The sequence below is a fragment of the Hermetia illucens genome, chromosome 1 (assembly GCF_905115235.1).
Source record: "Hermetia illucens chromosome 1, iHerIll2.2.curated.20191125, whole genome shotgun sequence".
Taxonomy (NCBI): Eukaryota; Metazoa; Arthropoda; class Insecta; order Diptera; family Stratiomyidae; genus Hermetia; species Hermetia illucens.
Genome location: NC_051849.1, coordinates 63,051,529 through 63,061,106, shown reverse-complemented (window position 1 = coordinate 63,061,106; position 9,578 = coordinate 63,051,529). Strand labels below are relative to the sequence as shown.

At 40.6% G+C, this 9,578-nt stretch overlaps 1 protein-coding gene across 1 annotated transcript in view; it reads left to right on the top strand.

Annotated features, from left to right (window-relative positions):
• Positions 1 to 279: 279 nt before the first annotated feature.
• The window catches only part of LOC119646283 (synaptic vesicle glycoprotein 2C-like), a 92,550-nt gene continuing 83,251 nt past the window's right edge, over positions 280 to 9,578 (top strand). The window contains exon 1 of the mRNA XM_038046693.1: positions 280 to 973. The gene's annotated coding sequence lies outside the window, so the exon portion shown is untranslated. The remainder of the gene's footprint in view (positions 974 to 9,578) is intronic.

Sequence of the window (9,578 nt, the reverse complement as noted above, 5' to 3'; positions counted from 1 at the left end):
CACACTAACATAATCCAACGACCTAAAATGTCAGGTTTCAAATTAATTTAAATGAGACCAATTTTTTTAGTTGATGTAAATGTAGGTTTGGGTAAATATAATATTCGATGCAACTTCGTGAGGCTCTCATTGAGATTTCCAACCTGAATTCATTTCGCCACAAACTGTCCACTACACACTACGTCTCCTCGGAACTAGAACTTCATTAGAAGGTGCCTATAAATAATTGTTATGTTTATTATGATTGTGTCGTATGCTCGTGTGCCAACCATTAAAGTGAGCAGCTCCGTCCACACAACAAATTGTGTTTTGGTTGTCCTTAGCCTTCAATTCGTCAAAAACTGGCAACAAATACTCCGTCTCCGCCAGAAAGTTCAATCGTAGTAAAATAGTGTACATAGTATTCTCGGAGTGTGCTGAGTACTCGCAGCAATATCCCGAAAATATGACAACTTTCCCTTAGCGGCCTTTGCGTCCGGAACAATGCACCTGTAATTCAGTGCTATCCGTAATTTCTAAGTAAACAGAATAATATCGTGGAGGATTGTTGATTGTGTATCGGAGCTATACGCGGTGAACCGAAGTTTACAGTGAAATTTAAATTACGTCCTTCGTGGACGCAGCTGGGCGAGGAAAGACGGTGCACCTTGTGGTGATGGCAGACTATCGACTTTAAGGACTTTGCCGTTGAAATAAGAAGATTGCCAGTTCCTTTAATATTTATGTTGACTCCGCTGGGGCCAATTAGTACGAATGGGATGAAAAGTGCTTCTGACATTTATTCTCGGTGTCCCTTGGGAGTTCTGTGCTGAAATATTTTTAGCGTATCTTGTTTCAATAGAGTGGATTTCTAATATTCTTTAATTTGTGTGTATATATCCATGTCCTGCGTATTAAATCTAGTCAGCATTGTCGGCGACGTTTGTGGTGTTTTCTAATTAATTGGCTTAGCACTGCGTAGGGATTTTCAGAGGTATGTATACGTATATCTGTTTTTAAATCTCGTATGTAAAGAGAGCATGGTTGCCATGTAAATTTTAAGTTTGAGGAATAAATTACAGCTCAGAAAAAAAAACGGAAAAATAAAGAACCACGTTTAAGCTTGAACTCATGTATTGATTTGATAGAAAATGAAGTAAACGTGATGACTTAAACAAGAGCTCTAAATTTGCGACCACAAAAAGTTTGACCAATGATATTGATATATTTTTTCCTGTAAGGATTTCGATGAATTAAAACGTCGAATAATTAAAGCATCTTCATTTTCCTCGTGAGCTGGGTGGTAAGGGCACGATATAAGGAAAATGCCGTTTGTAGGGTAGAATAATCCAATTTGATTCTTCTAAGTACTGTTTAATTGGTTGTGAATAATGGAGTTTGATCTGTTCGCGCTAACAAAACAACTTGTCCGACACTTCTGTTCTTTAGCCTATAAGGCGCTTTGTAATTGACACCGATTCCTAATAAAATTTTCTCTCGATTCTAGCACCTTCAAGTACGCGACCTTCTCATGATCCACGTTGACATAGAACATAAATTATTCTGTTGATATACATTGGTTCCTTATTATTATTATTATTCTGTTAAGGGAAAGTCTCACCGCGTCCTTGAAGATATTGTGCCCCTTTTACTGGATATAGTGTACCTATTGATCATAGTATCTCAAGCAGGCCTATAATCGTTAGGAACTTTAGTATGTTCCCTACTTCTAGAACTTTCAGCTTTGCATCTGGTATTGAGTGTTCTCCCAGATGCCTCGACCTTCTTTACACAAGTGCCGGACACTGCCCCAGGACGTGTATAGAGGTTTCGTCCTCCTCCTCACAAAACCTGCAGGCAGTGTCCGTAGATATCCCTAGCTTCCCTAGGTGATAGTTCAGCCGACAATGACCAGTGAGAATTCCCACTATGATTCGGAGGTTCTTTTTGGTGAGGTTTAAGCAATCCTTTGTGCGCATGGGTTCGTATCCACCAATAGACACCCTGGACTGCTCCATCCCTGGTAAGCCCGCCCAGTATAGTTCCCTCAACCATTCCTCTTCATTTCATAGATTCATAGCCGACCATCCTGAATATTGATCTCCTTGCCTGCATCTGTATGTGCAGATGGAGAGGGGTTAATCCCAGAAGGACCTCCAGGGATGCCGTTGGGCATGTCCTCATTGCCCCACTGATATACACGCCTTTGGAGCTTATGTAATTCCCTGGCTTGTGTGCTGCGTTCGGTTCTTTCTGCCCAGATTACCGCTCCATAGGTAATCATTGGCCTTACTATTGCAAAGTAGTATCTTCGTGCTGCAACCGCATTTTTTCCTACTATGGATCTGCAAGTCATCAGAGCCCTCGTGGCTTTCCGACAAGTGTTTCCGACATGTGTCCTCCAGAGTAGTGCTAGCAGTTATATTACAAATATGCATTGGTTCCTTGGACATGCATATTTGTAATATAACTGCTACCACTTCTGCTTGCTTACAGTTTATCCTTAACCTTTCTTTACCATAAACTCTTCAATGGGGCGTAGAGTGTCAACTAGACTTCCCGGAATGCACTTAATCCACTTTGAGCATCACATCTCTCTAGTCAAAAAGGTGGACTTAGCACCGTTATTTATTCCTGTGAACTACTAAGGACCTATGCTTTCTTACTGACTTTTTTATTTTTGTTCATTGCGCTGAGTTTGAAAAGTACACAGGCAATACTTTGCTTTTTGCCATAAAAGACGACTCAGTTTCTGACCCAGCGTCCTACAAACTTCGACTTCGATTAATACCGCCGTGGATAAGGCCTCACTTCAATGCTGCGAGCTTTGGCTGTAGTATACGTTTTGTGAATGTGAGCACACTTTCTCCAACTTCAATGACATAGATAGGATTTTAGGGAGTGATTCTCTTCCTTGCGGCACTGTGCTTTTTTACTCTGAAGAGTTGTGATGGTAGACGTGGATTCGGTGTTGGACTGCTACTGATGGCTACGGCAAGGCGCATTCTCGTTACCATTGAGCCTGTTTCGAATAGGATGTTGCCGAGAGATTCTGCAACGAAAAAGGAAGAATTTAATGGCACAGCATTCTGAATCAATGGAGACTTTCAATGTAGTGGAGATGAAAGCTTTCAATAAGCAATTGAATGCAGTCATGGAAACGGTTCCTAAAGGTGATATTGTCATTGTGATGGGTGATCTGAATGTTAAGGCGGGTTCGTTCTTGGTGACCACAATAATAATGGTGGTATATTTGTAAGATTCTGCAAGTTTCACTACTTAATTATTGGCGGAATACTGTTCGAACACAGGGAACGCCCAAGGGAAGTTAGATTTCGACCGACCGGTGGCGAACATCTAATGATATGTGCAAGCAAAGGGAGGGAAGTGTCCGGATAGCTGAGTGGTTAGAGCACTGGGCTGTCGTACGGAAGGTCGCAGTTCAAATCTCGCTGGCGACAGTGGGATTTGTATCGTGATTTGACGTCGGACACCAGTCGACTCAGCTGTGAATGAGTGAGGGATAATCTCGGGCGAGCACAATTCTGACTACATTGACTCCTACATTGTACTGTAGTGTACCGTTACGGTCTTGAATGAAGTCTACCACACTTCAAGGCCCAGATTCAATATGGATTGTTGTGCCAACGATTATTATTATTATTACAGGGATTAAAGCATAGCTTTGCAGAACTCAGACCGTGGTGGTCCATTGAACCCACTACCACTAGTTCAAACTAGTTCTATATCCCCGAATGATTTAATGGAAAGATTGCTCAACGGACTCAATACAGCTTGACTATCGCTCAGAGTGTGATGGGCATATCCTTCAATCACTCATGAATAACCCCAAGGAAAAAGTTCACTTCTTGTTTTTATTCGAAAGGTAGTGTGTGTGTGTTAGAGGTGAGGAACCCTTTGAGCTCAGTTGGAGCATATCAGCACCAAAAACCTGATGTCTGATGCGTACATAGGCGGGGAACTCACATAGAAAAAGTTCTGTGGATTCCGCTTCCTTATTATAGGATGGACACGTGTCATCTTGGATAAATCCTATTCTGAAGATATGCCCAGGTAGTGAATTATGGGCGGTCAGAACGCTCACAATACTTCTGCAAGTCTTCCTGCTTTTCGACAGGATAAACTTTGCAGTATGTTTGTTTGATTCTGACAGTCATAGTTTGGTATGTCTAGCGGCATTAAGGCTTCGCCATCTGCCATTATGAACAGCTAGTTCCCAGTTTTTGATAACAGAATTAGCGAATGTTACTGGCACCCCAATTGCTTGTTCCGGTCCGGGCATGAGGGTAGAAGAAGCCTCTTTTGCTGTCTGATGCCTTAGACATTTCATTTCTCTCTACACCACAATGACCAGGTACCCAGAGTAATTCCACCGTATTCAATCTAGAAATAGAGTTCAATCGGTTTCCACATCCCTGAACGATTTTTAAAGTGATCAAAGGACTGTTCAACGCCCTCAATGCTGCTTGACTATCGCTATAGATTGCGTTGCGCCTGCCCTTCAACCGCTCATCAATCATCCAGGTTGCCGCCCTTAGGATCGCATTTACTTCAGCCTGAATGACGGTTGTGTCCCAAAGGAAAAGCCCACTTCTTGTTTTTATTCGAGAGGCAGACCCCTGGTCCAGAGCCATTTTCTATTTTTGAGACATCGTCGTTGAAGAAGTCAGTATATCCCGACACGCATTCTTCTGGTTCGTCCCAGTTTTCTCTTCGTTTCAAAATAACATCATATCTTCTACCAAACAGGTGTATGGGAATCTTAGAATCAGGAGGCATTGCGAAAACTAGATTCTGTTCTCTCAACGACTCTTCCAATGCTCTGTGCCTCCATGTCCATTGTTTTCCAATAGGTCTAACCGAATTAGTCTATGAGTTGCTCTCATTCCAGTGCTCTGAATAAACAAATCCAAGGGCTGCAAATTGAGCATTGCATTCAGAGCTGCGCCGGATGTGGTGCTTATCGCACACAGTTCTTTACAGTGTAGCTAGTTTACAGCGAAAACTCTTTTGTTTCATCTTCACCCACCACACTACGGATGCATAAGCGAACATCCTGATGATAGCAACATATATCCACATTACTACCTGAGGCCTAAGTCCCCATGTCGAGGCAAAGGTCCGCCTAAACAGCCCATAAGCTGTGAGAGCTCGTTTCATCTTCATCTCTACATGCTTGTTCCAAAGAAGCTTCTTATCTAGAATAACTCCCAGATATTTCAGTTCTTCGGAGAGTTGAAGTGCATTAAGTTTCCTCCTTTGTAATTAATACCATTGTGGTTTCATTTGGATTTACTGAAACTCCATTCCTGAGACAACAAGTGTGAAGGGCGCATTGTGTATTTCTACACACTATTCCGAGATCTCGACCAACAGTCAGCACACGCACAGCGCACGTCATCCGCATAAGCTTGAATGTGTATGAACAGATTTTGCAGTTCGCATAGTAGTGGGTTGATCAACATACTCCACAGAAATGGCGATAGCACACCTCCTTGAGAGCAGCCTTTCGTCGCTTCCGTTGTTAGGTACCGATCAACACCCACTTAAGCACACAGTAATCTCTGCGTTAGCATAGCGTAGATCCACTTTATTAGAGTTTCGTCAACACCATGCTCTCTGGCAGCATGACAGAGCTTTTGGAAGGGCACACAGTCATCTTTATCTCTACATGTTTGTTCCAAAGAAGTTTCCTGTCTAACAAAACTCCCAGATATCTCACTTATTCCCCTAACCTCTGAAAATATCATTCAGTTTCTTCCTTTTTATAAACAATACCATTGTGGTTTTATTTGGATTAACGGAAAGCCCATGCTGAAGGCACCGAATATTAATCACCTCAACGGCGCGTTGTACGTGATTGACGCACAGTTCTGAGGTTTTGCCCAACAACTAGCACAACTACGTCATCCGCATTAGGTTGGGTGTGTATTGGCAAATTTTGACACCATATTCTCTGGTTTAGGCTAATAGTCAACTTTCCCAAACTCCAATATGAGGATTACCTTAACCTTCTGCGAAGAGGTAGGCACGAAGCCCATAGCAAGACACGCTAGTAAAATATTTTCCTAGAAGTTGTCAGGATTATTGGATAGATGTAATCCACGCCAGGTGTTTTGAAGTGTTCAAAAGATAGGACAGCAGTTCTTTCTTTTCACTAGTAACGAACGCTGTTCCAATTCCCCTCGCAAAACTTTCGCGTTGAAAAGTTTGCAGAAGCCATCAATTCTCCTTCTCCCACTTCTGTAACATGCACTTCCGGATGGTGTGCTTCGTTCATGAAAGTGCCATCCGGTTTTCTAAGATAGTTCAACTTGACAGACTCATCACTTTTAAATACATAGCATTACAGTCTCTCTTTTGCCTTAAAGTCTCTTACAGTACAGTAAGGAGTCTCGCTTCGAAGTTCTTACGAACGTCTTATATATTCAGTTCCTGAGGTTTGATCAGTTTTCATTCTTATTCCATTTACAAGCGCGATTTAGAAGTTGTATGGTTGATTTGCTAAGTTTTTGCAGTTCTCTTTTCCACAACCGAATATTTCACCGCGTTTGCGTCCGATAATAAGACAAGCTTCTTCAAATTACCCTAAAAGTTTGCAATTCAGAGTTTCCAGTTGACTTTCAATCGCCAAAGGTTCCTTATCCGTTTGGAAGCTGAATTTTATTGCCTACAAATTGATTTAATTTGACCAAATTTCTAGGATTTCACCTTTGTATTCAGCCTGTTCGTCCGCAATAACCAAATTCTAAGCAATGGTGATCTACCAGTGATACTTCGTCTAAAACCTCTAATATCTTCGAAGTGCCCATTGTTTGATCAATAACTTCATTTCTATTTGGCCCCACGAATGTAGGAGTATACCCCACACTCAGGGTAATGAGATCAGCTGAAATTAAGAAATCAAGTAGCTTCTCTACTCTGGGATTATATTTGTTACTACCCCAGCAATAGATCAAATCACAAACTGTTAAGAGTTCAAGGCCACTTTATTCTGCATACGCTATCAGATCTCTTAGTTCTTACATCGGCGGAGGACTCAGAGAATGCCAGCATAAATAGACATAGGCAACTGCTACGTTTCTCCTTTTGCCTGGCAAAGTAATTGCAACTATGATAGATCTTAGGTGCAGAATTGTCCTATGAAACAGGCACCATCACTGTTAGTGGCAGTGATCTTCACAAAACTGAACGATTTAAATATCCGAATTATGAAATTGCTATTCACGCATTAGCACAACCTGTATGAAGTGGCGTTTCACAACTGGTGTTCTTTGTGATCGACGTATCAACGAATGTCTCAAATCTAAAATTTATCGTAGTGCTCTGTCACTCTCTATGGTTTTGAGTATTGGTCGACTATAAAAGACAATAAACAGCGTCTTGCGGCAATGGAGACGAAGATGTTGCGTTGGATTAGTGGCGATCGGTATGGGGTTGGATATTTTAACAGCCAAGCAGGGACGGAAACCGCATACAGACGATACGTAGGCTCCCATAGCTTACACAAAACTAGTCGCCCGGCTAGAAGAAAACCGTTCATCTCCGGAAACAGACTGCCTCTGTAAAAGGGAGTGTTATCAAAATCTTTGGATTTTAAGTATCCAGTTCTGCGATTCGGCGAAAGAAAAATCAGGATTATTTAAGTAAGCCAATACAGAGCTTTAAACCTACGATACACATGCAAACCTCATGCATGGCGGCGGGAATCAGTTTGAGCTGCAAAGTGACCAGAGTGAATAGACTGGTATTTGTTGACTAGAACATGAAGAAGAAACATACTATAATGTGCTGCGTTTTAAATTGTTACAATAAGCCAAGTTAGACATATAGCAGTCTTTTAGTAGCAAAGCCAAGCACACTTCCTCATCGGCACGAGAATGATTATTGTGTTATGTCCCACGCCGACTCTACATGCTTCCCCAATCGGTAAATTTTAAAATGGTTGAACATCTATAGCATTGGCTTAAATTTCAAGTTTATACATTAGGAAGCTAGAACCGAAATTTCCCCCGATGTGATTTAATTAACATCTTTCTAATTCGATGCATTGTTTTATAATTATAACTACCTGCATGAAATTAAAGTTGAAGTTCGAATTTGGTTGATTTTTAATTTTCATTGTATCGTCTCATGTTTAAATGCGCGCTTCAACCTCGTCTCTCCTAAAACAATGTACCAACAAAATTGGTAGTCACGGGGGTATGAAAAATCGTTTCTTTTTGCTCGAACCTAGGTACGTTCATATAAACGTACCATTTAGTACGTGAAATTTAAGGGGCAGGGTGCAAAAGGAGAGTGTAAATTTTTTTCACCGAATGTAGTCATGCGAATGCAGTCATACGAGTCAATTGAAAGATCTCGCTTAGTACTTTTCAAAACTGCTCCCAGTTCTGATATTTAGGGCACAAGGACGGAGGCCAGGGGCTGAAAATTTGTTGTTTTTTTCACGGACCCATTCTCAGAACTTCAAACCGAAAAATCTGAAAAAAATCACAAGCAGCCAATATACGATGTCTAGGCAATTAAAAGACCTTCATATCGATATCTTTTCACACATAGGTAATAATAGCATATTATAATACAGTACCAACTGGAAAATTAGAGTTCTCGCTAATTAAATAACTTCTAATTTCCAAGCTTTTTTAATAATGACGAAAATAAAGGTCCGTGACTACATTTCAAAAAAATTTCATGTAAGGTTATGTAAGCATATGTATTTATTCAAAGAATTTATCATGTACAAAATAATGAGGAAAAAAGATTAGGAACTGAAAAAGATTAAGATTAGGAACTAAAGAAACCATCTATTTTAGATTACCAGCTTTTGCAGAAAATCTTATAACTATGTCTCTAATACAATACAACCTCAATATAACGATTTTTTCTATATAGCAAATTTTTCGAAATCCCTTGGAACAAACCGTAGGAATATAGCTTTCTATTATGAATACATTTGTAGAAAACCTCTTTATAACGAATAACGAAGAAAGCATAATTTAACTCTGTTTAAAGAATTTATGAGAAAATTCCTTTACATAACGTATCCTACCAATCACACACAAAAAACAACAATTCATGTATCGTCGTCGTACCTTGTTTCAACGAATCGCAGACCAACCTAACCTCGTTATAACAAATTATTTTATATAATGAATATTCTTAAATCTCTTTTAGCTTTGTTATATGGAGGTTGCATTGTATCTTGCAGAGCAATGATTCTGGACGCTGATAAACAGTTCTGCGGAGTCGAGCTTAGTAAACTCATAGCAATTGTTTCTGCGTGAGATGGTTTTTAGAGATAAGATTTTTGAGCATCTATCCGATAGCGAATAAGACGATACAAGATTTTTGACGTAGTCTCGATGCTTTAGGAGGCCTTGGGCACAGAGGTGTGGACCTTGATTGAGGCGTCTTAAATGACTGGGCATTTGAAAGGGGAAGGGCCGGCGGATTCTGGTAATGATGCAGAGTACAGGACTTGTAATTTCAAACAGCATGGAATTAAAGTTTGTCGTCCATCGACGGGCGACGACTTCTAGAAGATTTCTCAGTGAGTGACCATCAATACACTACGT